This window comes from Hyla sarda, chromosome 10, assembly GCF_029499605.1.
Source record: "Hyla sarda isolate aHylSar1 chromosome 10, aHylSar1.hap1, whole genome shotgun sequence".
Taxonomy (NCBI): Eukaryota; Metazoa; Chordata; class Amphibia; order Anura; family Hylidae; genus Hyla; species Hyla sarda.
This window is the reverse complement of record NC_079198.1, coordinates 137047989-137066810: the sequence shown is the minus strand read 5'-3', so window position 1 is coordinate 137066810 and position 18822 is coordinate 137047989.

Here is an 18822-nt window from a genome sequence, read left to right as displayed (position 1 = left end):
CATATTTGATTGTGAAAGGAGAAAAGTACTGTTCAGGGGTGCGCTAGCCTTTTTTTTTTTTCCCTACCGAAACAGTTTCTATTGTATAATTTTTTTATACTAAGAAGTAACATGTAAAGATTACACAATGTGCATATGTAAGAAAACTTTTAAATCAGGTTGTTCGAGATGAAGGTTCAAAAAAAAAAAAAAAATTTGAAGCCGAAAAATAAAAAAATGATGAGGTCAGTACTCTTGCTGCAATTTTTTTAAAGAAACCGTTTATTTCCTTTCACGTGGGATGTACAGATAGGAAACAAAGCGAACTACACTAATGTATATGTTATATAAATTCTCATGAGATCACGCACAATTCACCATTATGAATAGTCTGTACATTAAAAAAAAAAAAAAATAGTTATATACTGCTCTTTTTTGACGGGACATTGACTGTCCCTAGAAGAATGTATTTTATTATGTATTCACGAGGAACGGGAAGAAATAATAATAATAAAAAAATAAACAAAAAACATATCAAAAACGCCTTTTTTTGGATAAATATAGAAAACAAAAAATCACTGCTTACGTATTAGTAATAGCATTAGTGGATCTTTTAGAATTTTGTTATCTGGAATTGTATATTAAATATTTCCACTTTTCATGACGAATGTAACTTTTTTGTCACCCTGGCAAGAGTACTGGTCTCAATTGTTATGCTGTATTATCTGTATATTTGTACTAAACAAACAAAAAACAAAAAGGTCAGTGTTGTGCAGTGTGTTATAATGTTATCAGATTCAGTAACATGCAGGACCCCTCCAAGTAACTGTTCCGACATACACGCAGTCACGGGGGAGGGGGGGGGGCGGTTCTAGTGCATCAGATGCGACGCGCTTTTAAGAAAAACTAAATTAAAGGGGCATCTGAGAAAAACAAAAAGCTAACTTTTTTTGCAATAGACCTTTCCTTGGCTGTGAAAAATTTTAGGCTTTTGAATGTAAAGATGCATTGCATACCAACAGTTCACTTGGATGGGGTACATGAAAATTTCCCAAGTGCCAGGAGTCTGTCATAATATGTAACTGTTTAAACCTAACCCTGTCTCTCAGCATTTTATTTTACGCTTCTAGTGTGAACATTAAAAAAAAAAAACAACACAAAAAACCAACAACAACAACAACAACAAAAACTACATCTGTATACTGTGTGAGAGAAATAGACAATATAACGTGAAATCCCTACATGGTTGCACGCTTACGGCAGTTCCACACAGTAGTTGGCGCCAACGGGGGTCCCCATGGCTTGCATGTAAAGCTAATATAGATGTCTCCTTTTTTGTAAGTTTTATTTTTGTAATTGTGCATGTAAAAAACTAAAAAAATTACATCACTGAAATCAATGGATCTGTTGAAGAACTCAGCTGCTGGAACCATGCAAAATGTTTTGAATTGCCCTTAAAACTATGGAAAATGTTTTCTGAATGCTTTCTATTCTTTCTGCTGTAAATTAAAAACAAATTAAATTTCCCCATATTACGCGTTTTTTCTCTATTTATTTTCGTTTTGGTTTTTTTCTACGTTTTGGTGAAAATATATACAGGTAACATTTAAAGGAGGACAAAAGTAAAGAAAACAAAAGAAGAAATGTATTTTTTTTACAAATACATCTACCTGCACATATCCATAGGAATAATGGAAGCTAATATCTTTTCCATCGCCGACAGTATTATAGTAGTTATATTCTTGTATATAGAAGCAGTATTATAGTAGTTCTACTCTTGTATATAGGAGGCAGTATTATAATAGTTATATTCTTGTATATAGGAGCAGTATTATAGTAGTTATATTCTTGTATATAGGAGCAGTATTATAGTTGTTATATTCTTGTATATAGAAGCAGTATTATAGTAGTTCTACTCTTGTATATAGGAGGCAGTATTATAATAGTTATATTCTTGTATATAGGAGCAGTATTATAGTAGTTATATTCTTGTATATAGGAGCAGTATTATAGTAGTTCTATTCTTGTATATAGGAGCAGTATTATAGTAGTTATATTCTTGTATATAGGAGCAGTATTATAGTAATTATAGTCTTGTATATAGGAGCAGTATTATGGTAGTTATATTCTTGTATATAGTAGGCAGTACTATAGTAGTTATATTCTTGTATATAGGAGCAGTATTATAGTAGTTATATTCTTGTATATAGAAGCAGTATTATAGTAGTTATATTCTTGTATATAGGAGCAGTATTATAGTAGTTATATTCTTGTATATAGGAGCAGTATTATAGCAGTTATATTCTTGTATATAGTAGCAGTATTATAGTAGTTATATTCTTGTATATAGGAGCAGTATTATAGTAGTTATATTCTTGTATATAGGGAGAAGTATTATAGTAGTTATATTCTTGTATATAGGAGCAGTATTATAGTAGTTATATTATTGTTTATAGGAGCAGTATTATAGTAGTTATATTATTGTATATAGGAGCAGTATTATAGTAGTTATATTCTTGCATATAAGAGCAGTATTATAGTAGTTATATTCTTGTATATAGGAGCAGTATTATAGTAGTTATATTCTTGTATATAGGAGCAGTATTATAGTAGTTATATTCTTGTATATAAGAGCAGTATTATAGTAGTTATATTCTTGTATATAGGAGCAGTATTATAGCAGTTATATTCTTGTATATAGTAGCAGTATTATAGTAGTTATATTCTTGTATATAGGAGCAGTATTATAGTAGTTATATTCTTGTATATAGGGAGAAGTATTATAGTAGTTATATTCTTGTATATAGGAGCAGTATTATAGTAGTTATATTCTTGTATATAGGAGCAGTATTATAGTAGTTATATTCTTGTATATAGGAGCAGTATTATAGTAGTTATATTCTTCTATATAGGAGCAGTATTATAGTAGTTATATTCTTGTATATAGGAGCAGTATTATAGTAGTTATATTATTGTTTATAGGAGCAGTATTATAGTAGTTATATTATTGTATATAGGAGCAGTATTATAGTAGTTATATTCTTGTATATAGGAGCAGTATTATAGTAGTTATATTCTTGTATATAGGGAGAAGTATTATAGTAGTTATATTCTTGTATATAGGAGCAGTATTATAGTAGTTATATTATTGTTTATAGGAGCAGTATTATAGTAGTTATATTATTGTATATAGGAGCAGTATTATAGTAGTTATATTCTTGCATATAAGAGCAGTATTATAGTAGTTATATTCTTGTATATAGGAGCAGTATTATAGTAGTTATATTCTTGTATATAGGAGCAGTATTATAGTAGTTATATTCTTGTATATAGGAGCAGTATTATAGCAGTTATATTCTTGTATATAGTAGCAGTATTATAGTAGTTATATTCTTGTATATAGGAGCAGTATTATAGTAGTTATATTCTTGTATATAGGGAGAAGTATTATAGTAGTTATATTCTTGTATATAGGAGCAGTATTATAGTAGTTATATTCTTGTATATAGGAGCAGTATTATAGTAGTTATATTCTTGTATATAGGAGCAGTATTATAGTAGTTATATTCTTCTATATAGGAGCAGTATTATAGTAGTTATATTCTTGTATATAGGAGCAGTATTATAGTAGTTATATTATTGTTTATAGGAGCAGTATTATAGTAGTTATATTATTGTATATAGGAGCAGTATTATAGTAGTTATATTCTTGCATATAAGAGCAGTATTATAGTAGTTATATTCTTGTATATAGGAGCAGTATTATAGTAGTTATATTCTTGTATATAGGAGCAGTATTATAGTAGTTATATTCTTGTATATAAGAGCAGCATTATAGTAGTTATATTCTTGTATATAGAAGCAGTTTTATAGTAGTTATATTCTTGTATATAGGAGCAGTATTATAGCAGTTATATTCTTGTATATAGTAGCAGTATTATAGTAGTTATATTCTTGTATATATGAGCAGTATTATAGTAGTTATATTCTTGTATATAGGAGCAGTATTATAGTAGTTATATTCTTGTATATAGGAGCAGTATTATAGTAGATATATTCTTGTAGATAGGAGCAGTATTCTAGTAGTTATATTCTTGTATATAGGGGCAGTATTATAGTAGTTATATTCTTGTATATAGGAGACAGTTTTATAGTAGTTATATTCTTGTATATAGAAGCAGTATTATAGTAGTTATATTCTTGTATATAGGAGCAGTATTATAGTAGTTATATTCTTGTATATAGGAGGCAGTATTATATTAGTTATATTCTTGTATATAGGAGGCAGTATTATAGTAGTTATATTCTTGTATATAGGAGCAGTATTATAGTAGATATATTCTTGTATATAGGAGCAGTATTATAGTAGTTATATTCTTGTATATAGGAGCAGTATTATAGTAGATATATTCTTGTATATAGGAGGCAGTATTATAGTAGTTATATTCTTGTATATAGGAGAAGTATTGTAGTAGTTATATTCTCATAGATAGGAGCATTATTATAGTAGATATATTCTTGTATATAGGAGGCAGTATTATAGTAGTTATATTCTTGTATATATGAGCAGTATTATAGTAGTTATATTCTTGTATATAGGAGCAGTATTATAGTAGTTATATTCTTGTATATAGGAGCAGTATTATAGTAGATATATTCTTGTAGATAGGAGCAGTATTCTAGTAGTTATATTCTTGTATATAGGGGCAGTATTATAGTAGTTATATTCTTGTATATAGGAGACAGTTTTATAGTAGTTATATTCTTGTATATAGAAGCAGTATTATAGTAGTTATATTCTTGTATATAGGAGCAGTATTATAGTAGTTATATTCTTGTATATAGAAGGCAGTATTATATTAGTTATATTCTTGTATATAGGAGGCAATTTTTATTAGTAAAAAAAAAAAAACAGAAATATTACAGTACATTCGACCACAAAAACTAAATGAAAACAATAATCACGTATTATATATCATACACTTGCATTAAAGAGAAAATAAATAAATAACAACACAAAAACATCATGAAGGTGAATATTATTCTATATGTACATTCCTCCATAATGAACGATTTTTCCCATCCTTCCTGACCTCCAAACATTTGATCCACCTCAGTTCTGACATGATCAGGTCCACTGCTCTCCTATCATGGAAGGGTTCACTGTACATGGACACGCGGGTTCTGGTGTGCCAGTGATAGTATTTTATGACGGTGATGATCAGATATAACGTCTCCCGGTCAATGTCCCTCACACTAGATGTTACACCATATATAATTTCAGGGTATTTTAGGGTCTGTAGTCTCAGGATCTTAAGCTTCCTGGATATCGCCTGCCATATGTGTCGCCCTCCCCAACACTCCAATATAAAATGTGTCATGGTCTCCTCCTCCTGACACCCCAAGGGACACTTGCGATCTGACAGACTCAGATATCTTAAATTCCCCCTGACAAATAGTTTGCCGTGTAAGGACAGCCAGGCGATGTCATGAAATTTTTTCGGGAGCCTAACACTATTCAGGAGTCTCAGACTGTCCTGTAAGATGGCGGATGTACAGTCCTTCAGAGCTGGCTGTAAATAGAAGAACGTCCTACACACCATGACATACAGGTCCTTACGGGTCTTACACTCTATATAGGACTTCTCAATGCGCCATCTCTTCAGACATCTGAGCCCGTATTCCAGGTACGGGGGGAGGTAGTCACGCGTCCATCTCCCCCTCTTGAGACTGCCGCCTCGCACCCAAGACTCTGCAAAAGGCAATATCCAGTCCCTGATACTATTCGCCCACAGGGAGCTGTTGTTTGAGTCCATGCAACCAAAATTAACTTTTAGAAACATGGAGTCAAAGAACACCCTTGGATTCAGCATATCCAACCCACCCTCTCTCCTCTGTAGGTAGGTGATCCCTCTTTTTATTGGGTTCAACCTGTTCCCCCAAAACATCTGGAAGAACAGGCTAAAGAGCCGAGCGGAGAAACATTCTGGCAAAGGAAAAACGACAGAGACATACAAGAAGACGGGGACCAGGTAAGTCTTCAACATTGTAACCCTTTCTCTATAGGTCAGCCTCCAGTTCTTCCATCGCTGAACCTTTGCATTTCCGGCTTCCAACTTCTCTTCCCAATTTAGTTTGGCATTATCGTCCCTCCCAAATTTGACCCCTAGGATTTTAATATAGGAGGAGGCTCTCACAAATTGGGGCAGATCAAAGTCTGGATCAGAATCAGATATCCAGAGAGCTTGACTCTTCTCAAAGTTGACCAGAGACCCTGAGGCCTCCGAGTAACTTCTGATGGCCATAGACAACATCTCCACCTCACGAGGCTCAGATATCACTACAGTCACATCATCCGCATAGGCAACAACACTCAGGGGCAGGGAGTGGGGGACCGGCACCCCCTGAAAACCACACTCCTGCAGTGACCTCAGAAACGGATCTAAGGCAAATACATACAGCAGCGGACTCAGTGGGCAACCTTGTCTCACCCCCGCCTCAACCCTGAAGGTGTCACCCTGCCAACCATTGATCAGAGGAAAGCTCTCGGCCTCACAATACAAAGTCTTCAGCCAATCGATGAATTGTCCCGGAATACCGTACTTTGACAAAGTGGCCCATAGATACTCGTGATCTACTCTGTCAAAGGCTTTAGCCTGGTCAAGACTGACAACATATCTCCCACACCTCAGGGCTTTACATCTCTCAAACATCTCCCTTATGGAGATCACTGCCCCAGAGATGTTCCGCCCTTTTACTGTGCCATACTGACAGCCTGCCAACAGTGCCGGGGACAGACAAACTAACCTAGAAAACAGGATTTTTGCCAGAATCTTCCTGTCGACATTCAAGAGGGCAATTGGCCTCCAGTTCTTGATGTCACTCGGCTCTTTACCTTTAGACAGCAGAATCAGCGAGGACACTCTCATGGATGGAGGCATCAGGTGACTTTCTAGACAATTTGTGTAAACATCCACGAGGATTGGGGCCAAGAGGTCTCTGAATGTCTTATAGAATTCTGCTGTTATCCCATCCGGACCTGGTGCCTTCTTCAGATGTAACTTATCAATGGCCTCTTTGACCTCTGCCACCGTCAATTCTGCTGTCAAAGGAGAAAAGTCCAAATCATTAGTATCAGGGAGCGGAGTTGTCTCCAAGAATTGGGTCATCTTGTCTCTATCCAAAACCTTCCTCTGAAACAAGTCAGCATAGTACGATCTCACCACCCCCAGGATACCCTCCCGAGATTCCTGCAAAACACCCTGGGAGTCAGTGAGACCGGTGACAGATTTATTTGCCACCCGCTCCCGGCAATTCTCAAAGGGATCAGGAGACCCTAAGGACCCATAATCCCTTTCAAGAACCAGGGAGGTATACCTGCTGTACTGATACTGCCTTATCTCAGATTTCAGCTGGTCTATCCTTTGTTGGTCCCCACCCGCCGAATATAGTGACTCCAATTCTTTGCGCAGCTTGAGATACTGGCCATACTTACTCCTCCCCTTTTTAAAGGACAGTCTCTTTAAGAGGGTTCTGATCTCATCCTTGACATCCTCCCACCAGGCGGCCATATCATCATAGAAGTCCACCCGCTCTAGCTGACTCTGCATGAAGGAATGAACACATGTCTGAACATAGTCATCCTCCAACATACTAGAGTTGAGCTTCCATAGCCCCCTACCAATATCTGGGCGCTTAGTGGCTCCTAAACAGAAAACCAAGGCCATATGATCTGAATATGGGACAACTTTCTCACACATCTCACTAACCATTTCTGCAGGACTCACAAACGCCATGTCAATCCTACTGCTCCTGTCAGAACATGTGTATGTAAATTTTGGCTTTCTACCGCCCCGTGTAAAGACATCACTTAACCCGGACTGCAAGATCATGTTATTAAGGACTTTTGAGTCCCTGGCCACCGCTCTACCTGAGGACCTGTCACCTGAAGTCCTAGTGACATTGAAATCCCCGGCCATTATAACAGGGACAGCTGTAAACAGATATGGCTTGACATCATTAAACAACTGGACCCTTTCTGTCACTGTCTGCGGGCCATAGATATTTATGAGCCGGAGCCTTCTACCATGTATAGTGACCTCAAGGATCAGACACCTTCCCATGATGACCTCTGTCATCCTATGTATTGTCACATCCCTGGTGGTAAACAATATGGCCACCCCGGCATAAGGCTCCACAGCCAGTGACCAGAAAGAGGGACCAGACGTCCATTCCCTCTCAGCCTCACGTAGGTGCCCCAGTGTAGTCAGGCGTGTCTCCTGTAAGAAGATGACATCTCTGTCCAGATATCTAAGATGGTCATAAACTATGTGCCGTGTCCTCTTCACTTTAATACTGTTCACATTACTTGAAGCAAGTTTTAAAGTAAACCCAGCCATGATAAGATAGTACAAGAAGAGCAGAGACCTGACGCCCATCATCACAAGTCAGAATCTGAGTCCCGCTGTCCACCACCTGTCTCCATGTCTGACTCTGCATTAGCTTTTACAGTCTGGGGTTTTCTTTTTATTGGGGGTTGGTCCCTTGTGTCATCATCACATTCGTCCTCTATTCTTTTTAACTCTGTGTCTAAATCACCGTCAAACTCTGACAGAACCTCGTATCTGTTGGACACGACCATTACTCCTGCCCCATTGTTGACCTTTTTCTGACTGGTGGTATACTCTCTCTCTGGCCTGCGGGATGAGGTGTCTTTTTTCCTTCTTTTAATTTTCTGGGCCTTACTTTCCTCAGATGCAGATGGGGATACAGAAGAGGATACCCCCGGTTGCTGCTGGTCCTGTGGGACAACCTCCATTCCACCTTGTGTGTTTTCTAACTGCTGAGGTGTTGGTGCGGTGTTACCCAAGTCTGGCTGGACCTCCTGTCTTGTTAATATAGACCCAGATATCAAAATCTCCTCCTCTACAGCCTCTGCCCCCGCCACAAGGTCCTCATCAGGAAGCTCCCGGCAGATGTTGTGCCAGGCATTGGGACAGTCCCGGTGAGGGTGACCGATCTCACCACAGAGATTGCACCTGATGTTCTGGCAGTCAGCACTTAGGTGACCAGTTTCCCCACATAGATTACATTTTACCACTGTACATGTATTTGCCAGATGGCCAGGTTTACCACATTTAAAGCACTTTCTGGGCTGACCAGGGTAGAAACAAACGCCCTTTTCCCTCCCAATGAAGAAGGAGTTGGGCAGATGTTGTGTGATGTTCCCATGTTGGCGCAGCTTCACCAGGACCTTCCACCCTCCAGTCCAGATACCGTCATCATCTCTGTTCTTGGTGAGATCAGACACCAGGTCACAATGTCTGCGGAGCCACACCACAATGTCCTGGGGAGGAACAGCTTCATTCCAGAAGATGATGTTTATGATGACGGTATCTGGCTTGGATATGGGAATAAAACTGAATTTACTCCATCCATCCTTGTCTCTGAATCTGGGGAAGTTGGACCAGAACCTATCCAGATTAGACATGAGCTTAAAGCTGACATCATAGCCCTGTCTATCTGGTAGGTTTATTACTGCCAAGATGTCCGCTGGCACAAACCCCATCTGGTGGCACAGGAGCTCCCTCACCACAAACCTCCTATCCGGAAGGTCCTCCTTGGCACCTCTGTGCCGGAATCGCACAACATTCCTCCTTTTAAATGCCTGGCCAGTGTAATTGGCGCTGGAGGTGAAGGATGGAGCACCACGGCTCCAGGCATTTCTAGGAGGAACCTGGCGGGTACCTGCGTCCTGTCTTACAGGGTTGGGGTCTACTCTAGGGGGCCCTGCCACATTTGCTGTGCTTGTGGGTAAAGGGGGGAAATCCTGCACAGTATTTTGTACAATAACACCTGTCCCATCCACCTCTATATCATCATCAGACACAACACCCCACACAGATTGTGCACCCCCTCCAGCCACCGACCCCTCAGGAACATCACAGTCCGCACCCCCAGTCCGTGCCCCAACATTATCACAATCCACACCCCCAGTCCGTGCCCCAACATTAGTGCTCTGCTCCATCACCCCATCACCTTCATACACTGGTAAAAGTCCAATGTCCTGCTGATGTACTGGGACTTCTGGGACTTGTGGTGCCTCTGTTGGTCTCTGCTCCTGCTCAGGCCCAGCTGCAGGTTCCTGTGGCTGTTGTTCCTCGCCATACTTGCATATGTCCCCATCCTGGAAAGAGAACCGTGCCGGCTGTATGAGGGGTCTTGTCCCTTGCTGGGGCTCCTCCGGGGTGATGTCCGGTTCTATATCAGGTTTGGAGTCTGCTTCAAAGTTCAGCCTGTAGTTGGAGAATCGTTCCTGGTTCTTATACGTCTCTGCCAGTGGCCCCATCTTTACCAGTATACAGTCAATCTCCTTTACAATATCTGCGAGCTCAATGCTGAGTGTGTACAGTCTCTTATCATGGAGAGTCTTATACTGGGGATTTGCAGCCTTTAGCATATACACTGAGTCAATCTGCATGTGCAGCATACCCTTCAGGTGCTTGAGCTCCTCCATCCTCCTCACCAGAGCAGGGATCTCCTCCGCCAGCTGTAGCTCTGGTGCCCGGGCGGTCTCTTTGCCCTGCTGGTGGGGTTTGGGCAGTCTCTGAGGCTCCTTGAATGTATCAGACCCATGAGCAGCTGTATCAAGGTCTCTGGCCTGGGATCTGGTGCGGCCTGAGCGGGTCATGCTGGAGACCACATCTTGTTTCTGAAGGTTCTCTTGCAGTGTTTGTCTCTCCAGTGATGTCCTCCTGTGTCTCTGTGCTGGAGAGTGGAGCTGCACACCTGCTGCATATGATCCACTCTGCCCCAGCTCCTGTGCACCTCCATGGCCTGGAATAGCAGACTCTGGGTCTCTTACAGAGGTTTCTTTCTTGGAGTCTCTTGGTTGTTCACCAAGCTGAGAGCCTTGGCCGGCCGACTGTATAATATCACACTCACATACACTTGCTGCTTCTTTCTTTACTTTACTCACATCCATGTCTTTACTTTCTTTCTTTGCACTTGCAGTGCTTCCATGCTGAGGACTTCTTTGTGGAAAATCCACTTTAGGATTTCCATCCATATCAGAAAGAGCATTGGAGTTTTCATCCAGTGTAGGCCGAGAAGCCTGGGCCTTGCTTGGGGAGCTTCCCCGCCCAGGGTGGCCCCGCCCTGGGCTTGCTCCAGACATGAGGAGAACCACAGACACACAACCTCACAGCTAGGAGGCAGTATTATAGTAGTTATATTCTTGTATATAGGAGCAGTATTATAGTAGATATATTCTTGTATATAGGAGCAGTATTATAGTAGTTATATTCTTGTATATAGGAGCAGTATTATAGTAGATATATTCTTGTATATAGGAGGCAGTATTATAGTAGTTATATTCTTGTATATAGGAGAAGTATTGTAGTAGTTATATTCTCGTATATAGGAGCATTATTATAGTAGATATATTCTTGTATATAGGAGGCAGTATTATAGTAGTTATATTCTTGTATATAGGAGCAGTATTATAGTAGTTATATTCTTGTGTATAGGAGCAGTATTATAGTAGTTATATTCTTGTATATAGGAGCAGTATTATAGTAGTTATATTCTTGTACATAGGAGCAGTATTATAGTAGTTATATTCTTGTATATAGGAGGCAGTATTATAGTAGTTATATTCTTGTATATAGGAGCAGTATTATAGTAGTTATATTCTTGTATATAGGAGCAGTATTATAGTAGTTATATTCTTGTATATAGGACAGTATTATAGTAGTTATATTCTTGCATATAGGAGCAGTATTATAGGGAAAATTTGTACTTACCGTAATTTTGCTTTCCATGAGTCTGAAGGCAGCACAGAAGGGTTAATAGCTCCTTTCAGTTCATCCCAGGACCGCCCACCTAGCAAACAATTAAGAGAATTAACAAGCCTCAGGCCAAGCCTGGCTATAACCATCCATCAGAACCTCATCCACTTGTGTTATTGAATAGACTCAGTTCTGATGCAAAAAGATGACCTATAGTAGGGAGGGTTTGTATGTGCTGCCTTCAGACTCATGGAAAGTAAAATTACGGTAAGTACAAATTTTCCCTTTCCATTTCGTCTTCAGGCAGCACAGAAGGGAGCTGTATAGCAACATAAGGGGGGGATACTTAATTGAACATGGCATAGAGCACCGACATACCAGAGGCTGGACCCCAGCTTTGGTTGTCTAGAGTGTAGATTGAGCTATGATGGAATCTGGTGGCTCAACTCCTGTGATCCCACTGGCGTTCAGAATCGTAGACTTAAGCCATTCTACCACCAAGGTAGCTTTAGACACCTTTCTTCCCTTTACCACACCGGCAACTGTACGAACAGATTCTCTTCCACCCTGAATGTCTTGGTTCTATTGTGGTAGCAGATCAGTGCTGTAGACCCATCCAGATGGTGAAGAACTCTTCCTCCTCAACGGTGGATCCAGTAAGAACTTCAGCAAGCGAATTCCCTGATGATGTCATCTCAGATGACACCTTCAGCAGGACTCCCTCTGGTACAAATCTTATAAAGGGATCTCATGAGGAGAGCGCTTGTATTTTATCCCAACCTGTGTGAGAATGTTATCCAAACAAAGATTGACTATGAATATTATGGCCTCCATGTACATTAATACAGATACCAGCGGGCAGACAGCCCTCCAGAAGTAACCCCAGCATACGCAATGTGCCCCCACATACCTTCTAGAATGCGTGATCCGGCTGCTCAGCACTGCAGGTGCAGGCGCCATGATCGGCGCTCTGATGTAGGGCTTTCCCTGGAACGCCCATCCTGCACCGGCGGCCGAATGACGTACCTCCACACCAGAATCTAATGGCCGCCTCCACCGGAGCTCCCCGCCGCAGCACCGCGCGGCCACATAGCGCATGGATGCGCAAGCAAGTGAAATCAATCACCGGGAGCCCCAGGACCGCAGGGGATCCTATGCTGCACTGTAAACAGGTCAGCTCTCCAGGGGGACGGCCTAGCCAGGCTCACCCAGCACCGGCAAACAGGGGGTGGGGGTGGAGGGATGGATAGTAACCCTGCAGCGGCCGATTTTAACTGCATTTAAGGCCAGACTTGCTCAGCCATGCAGAGGGGTCCCACGAGCCAGTACCCCCAAGTCTGGCGACCCCACAGGTTTACCGAGACTGCGCTCAGGGGGCCAGGGCTTCCCAATGGCCCCATCTAAGAGAATAGGAAGGAAAAAGACAGATATTAGTTGGTGGGCTTGGAAGGTATATACACCTTACACCTGTCCCAGAACTGAAGGACAGAAAAAAACACAAGTGGATGAGGTTCTGATGGATGGTTATAGCCAGGCTTGGCCTGAGGCTTGTTAATTCTCTTAATTGTTTGCTAGGTGGGCGGTCCTGGGATGAACTGAAAGGAGCTATTAACCCTTCTGTGCTGCCTGAAGACGAAATGGAAAGTAGTTATATTCTTGTATATAGGAGCAGTATTATAGTAGTTATATTCTTGTATATAGGAGCAGTATTATAGCAGTTATATTCTTGTATATAGGAGCAGTATTATAGTAGTTATATTCTTGTATATAGGAGCAGTATTATAGTAGTTATATTCTTGTATATAGGGAGAAGTATTATAGTAGTTATATTCTTGTATATAGGAGCAGTATTATAGTAGTTATATTCTTGTATATAGGAGCAGTATTATAGTAGTTATATTCTTGTATATAGGAGCAGTATTATAGTAGTTATATTATTGTTTATAGGAGCAGTATTATAGTAGTTATATTCTTGTATATAGGAGCAGTATTATAGTAGTTATATTCTTGTATATAGGGGTAGTATTATAGTAGTTATATTCTTGTATATAGGAGCAGTATTATAGTAGTTATATTCTTGTATATATAGGAGCAGTATTATAGTAGTTATATACTTGTATCTAGGAGACAGTATTATAGTAGTTATATTCTTGTATATAGGAGCAGTATTATAGTAGTTATATTCTTGTATATAGGAGCAGTATTATAGTAGTTATATTCTTGTATATATGGAGCAGTATTATAGTAGTTATATTCTTGTATATAGGAGGCAGTATTATAGTAGTTATATTATTGTATATAGGAGCAGTATTATAGTAGTTATATTCTTGTATATAAGAGCAGTATTATAGTAGTTATATTCTTGTATATAGGAGCAGTATTATAGTAGTTATATTCTTGTATATAGGAGCAGTATTATAGTAGTTATATTCTTGTATATAAGAGCAGTATTATAGTAGTTATATTCTTGTATATAGGAGCAGTATTATAGTAGTTATATTCTTGTATATAGGAGCAGTATTATAGTAATTATATTCTTGTACATAGGAGCAGTATTATAGTAGTTATATTCTTGTATATAGGAGCAGTATTATAGTAGTTATATTCTTGTATATAGGAGCAGTATTATAGTAGTTATATTCTTGTATATAGGAGCAGTATTATAGTAGTTATATTCTTGTATATAGGAGCAGTATTATAGTAGTTATATTCTTGTATATAGGAGCAGTATTATAGTAGTTATATTCTTGTATATAGGAGGCAGTATTATAGTAGTTATATTCTTGTATATAGGAGAAGTATTATAGTAGTTATATTCTTGTATATAGGAGCAGTATTATAGTAGTTATATTCTTGTATATCGGAGCAGTATTATAGTAGTTATATTCTTGTATATAGGAGCAGTATTATAGTAGTTATATTCTTGTATATCGGAGCAGTATTATAGTAGTTATATTCTTGTATATAGGAGCAGTATTATAGTAGTTATATTCTTGTATATAGGAGCAGTATTATAGTAGTTATATTCTTGTATATCGGAGCAGTATTATAGTAGTTATATTCTTGTATATAGGAGGCAGTATTATAGTAGTTATATTCTTGTATATATCGGAGCAGTATTATAGTAGTTATATTCTTGTATATAGGAGGCAGTATTATAGTAGTTATATTCTTGTATATCGGAACAGTATTATAGTAGTTCTTCACTAAGCTCATGATGACTATAAGTGATCGCCCAGTTATCAGAATCGTCTTTTTTTAATCCTTTTGTTCCTGTTGAGGTTTCCTTCTATTGTCCTTACAGGCACGTGAGGTAAATGTTTTCCAAATTCCTGACAGCAGCAAATCTCCATCTGACTGCAATTCAACACACGGGTGACACCGCAGCTGCGTAAGGTTGTAGTTGACTGCGACTTCACATTGACGTTTGCTTGATGAAATGCCGCACTCCATAGATATCCCATGACTAATGGTGTAAACAAAACCTTTCCATAGTCCCAAATCATTTAGATTCTCTTCTATTGTGTATGGCGCAAAAACCCTTAGATGCACTGAACTATAGTTATAACTGTGGACCTTCAAATGTTGCAAAACTACAACTCCCAGCATGCTATACGGGCATGCTGTGAGTAGTAGTTTTGCAACATCTGGAGGTCCAAAGCTTGGAGACCACTGGTTATGCAATGTCGCTTTTACTTGACACAGCAGTGATTTCCAAACAGTGTGTCTCCAGCTGTTGCAAAACTACAACTCCCAGCATGCCCGGACAGCCGTTGGCTGTCCGGGCATGCTGGGAGTTGTAGCTTTGCAACAGCTGCAGACACACAGTTTGGAAAACACTGGCTTAGAGAATGATGCTCTACGAACTGTCGCTTGCATTTGCTACAGCCAACAGCTGTCCGGTCATGCTGGGAGTTGTAGTTTTGCAACATTTGGAAGTCCACAGTCTAAAGAGCATTGCTATAATTGACTTAGCTCAATGCTTCTTAGGCTATGTTCACATGGCGGAAATTTCTGAGCGGAATTCCGTGGGAATATTCCGCTCGGAAATTCCGGGGGCAGCAGAGTCCCATTAATTTCAAAGGGATTCTGCTGCACTGTGCACAGATTCCGGCGTGCGCAGAGAGAATAGTCGTGTCTATAAGATGGCGCATTTCCGAGGGGTCCTAGTGCTCGCCAGATCATTTAAATGTGCAAAATGTCCTCGTGTGTTTTCCAGGCGGACATTCTGCACGGAATCAGTCGTGTTAACATGGCCTTATACTGCAAAGCTGGGCCAAGTGGTGAGGCTATGAAGAAGCAAAGCTTCTACAATGTCTAGTTCTATGGTTACCGAAATGTTTTACAGGGTTAGGCTATGTGCACGCACGGTATTTTCTTCCTTATTTTGGTCAGTTGTTTTATTTTTTTTACCGAAAGCAGAAGTAGGAACAAAACATAGAAAAAGAAGCAAATCTTACTATTATAGTTGTGTTCTGGGAAAGTTCCATTTATGGTTTCGGTATTTAGGGCTAGAATGTGGCCCTAAATAACAATGCTCAAAATGCTGGCATTAACCCAGCTTTAAAGGGGTATTCCCTTAAAGAGGTACTCCGCACCTAGACATGTTATCCCCTATCCAAAGGATAGGGAATAACATGTCTGATCGCGGGGGTCCAGCCGCGGCACCCCAGTCATCTGATGCATGGAGCGAGCTCCGCTCCGTGCCGGATGACTGCCGATCACAGCCAACACGCCCTCCCCATTCATGTGTATGGGAGGAGGCATGACGGCTGTGAACAAGCCGTCACGCCCCCTCCCATAGACATGATTGGAGGGGGCGTGGCATGACATCACGATCAGGGAGGCTTCCGTGACCTTAATGCTGCAGCGCCAACACGGAGATCGCGGGGGGTCTCAGTGGCCAGGCCCCTTGCGATCAGACATATTATCCCATATACGTTGGATAGGGGATAACATGTCTAGGGGAGGAGTACCTCTTTAAAGGCAAGGCATATAATTAGGATATAGTATTCATTTTTGATCAGTGCAGTTCCAACCTTTGGGACCACCCATGATCAAGAATGTAGGGCCTGCAGCGCAGATCCCTCACTGAACCCCATCACTGTTTTTCCCTACACTCTAATACTCCCAACCGATCCTAATTCCTAGGCAAGCAAGTGGCCAAGAGCACCAATGTTCTGGTTAAGATGGCTGACAACCTTCTTTGTCAGGATCAGTAGAAGTCCTAGAGGTCAGAACCCCACTGATCATACGGTGAAAGCCTATACAAGCCATTCGGCACTGCCCTAAGCGATAAGAATACCACTTCAAGTATTTGACACGGTCTTTCACAACTGGTGGGACCCATTCAGTACTACTGGCTCAGCAGAAAAAGATTGAGAAGATCTGGTCAATTCCACTTAGGATCAACCTGGAATCATTATTGGAAAAGCAATTCTAATATGTAAATATATTTAAGAAAGAAAAGCTTTTAATTTGCCCTCTTTATCATCTTGGGTGCAATAAAGAGAACATGGAGGTATCAGCATATAAGATGGCGGAAGCAGTAGAGATGAGTCCTTTAAGTTTCTTCACATTAGGGGCCTTGGTCATCGATGGGCAACTCATTGCCATTGGGCCTCTCTCCCGTCATAGACCTCTGAACTGCTGCACCTTATCCCCACACTGTGCACCCTCCCGGACATAGTCAATGCAGAAGACTGATATGAAGCAATACAATTGTAGACTCCGCCCTTAGCGCAGGCCTCAACTCTAAGCATCAAGAAGTGGCACGGCCTAAGACAGGGCTGGACAAATTTGTTATGAATCTAGGAGCCAACCAAAAAAAAAAAAAAGTTAAAGGGGTGCTCCGGTGGAACACATTTTTTTTTTTCAAATCAACTGGTGCCAGTAAATTACTTCTATTAAAAAACATTTGTCCTTCCAGTACTTATTAGCAGCTGTATGCTAAAGAGGAAATTCTTTTCTTTTTGAATTTCTTCTTTGTCTTGTCCACAGTGCTCTCTGCTGACACCTAATGCCCGTATCAGGAACTGTCCAGAGCAGGAGAAAATCCCCATAGCAAACCTATGCTACTCTGGACGGTTCCTGACACGAACAGAGGTGTCAGCAGAGAGCTGTGGACAAAACAAAAAATAAATTCAAAAAGAAAAGAATTTCCTCTGTAGCATACAACTGCTAATAAGTACTGGAAGGATTAAGATTTTTAAATAGAAGTAATTTACAAATCTAACAGACTATAGATACAGAGTCCGACACTGCTGTGTATATGGCAAATGAATGGCTACAGGTGGGTAACAGAAGCCAACCGTTATTCCATGTGGTGCTCAGTCCAGATATGGCAAGTATAACCAACAGTCAACGTAGTAAGAATAGAGGACGGCACTCACCCAGGATAGTGGCTTCAAAAGTTCTTTATTGCATGAATACGATGGCGGTGTCAGACAGGTGAAATGACAGGAACGCTGAGGGTCTCAGTGTGCAGGTAACAGCTGTGTCGTACATCCGTACTGGGCTGATGAAGTACGGAAGTACGACACAGCTGTTACCTGCACGCTGAGGCCCTCGGCGTTCCTGTCTTTTCACCTGTCTGACATCGCCACCGTATTCATGCAGTAAAGAACTTTTGAAGCTACTATCCTGGGTGAGTGTCGTCCTCTATTCTTACTACGTTGACTGTTAATTTACAAATCTGTTAACTTTCTGGCACCAGTTCATTTAAAAAAAAAAAGGTTTCCTCCAGAGTACTCCTTTAACCCCTTAAGGACTGAGCGATTTCTTGTTTTTGCATTTTCATTTTTTCCTCCTTGCCTTTAAAAAAGCATAACCCTTTCAATTTTGCACCTAAAAATCTGTATTATGGCTTATTTTTTTGCGCCACCAATTCTACTTTACAGTGACATTAGTCATTTTACAAAAAAATCCACGGCTAAACGGAAAAAAAATTCATTGTGCGACAAACTTGAAGAAAAAATGCCATTTTGTAAATTTTGGGGGCTTCCGTTTCTACACAGTAAATTTTTTGGAAAAAATGACAACTTATCTTTATTCT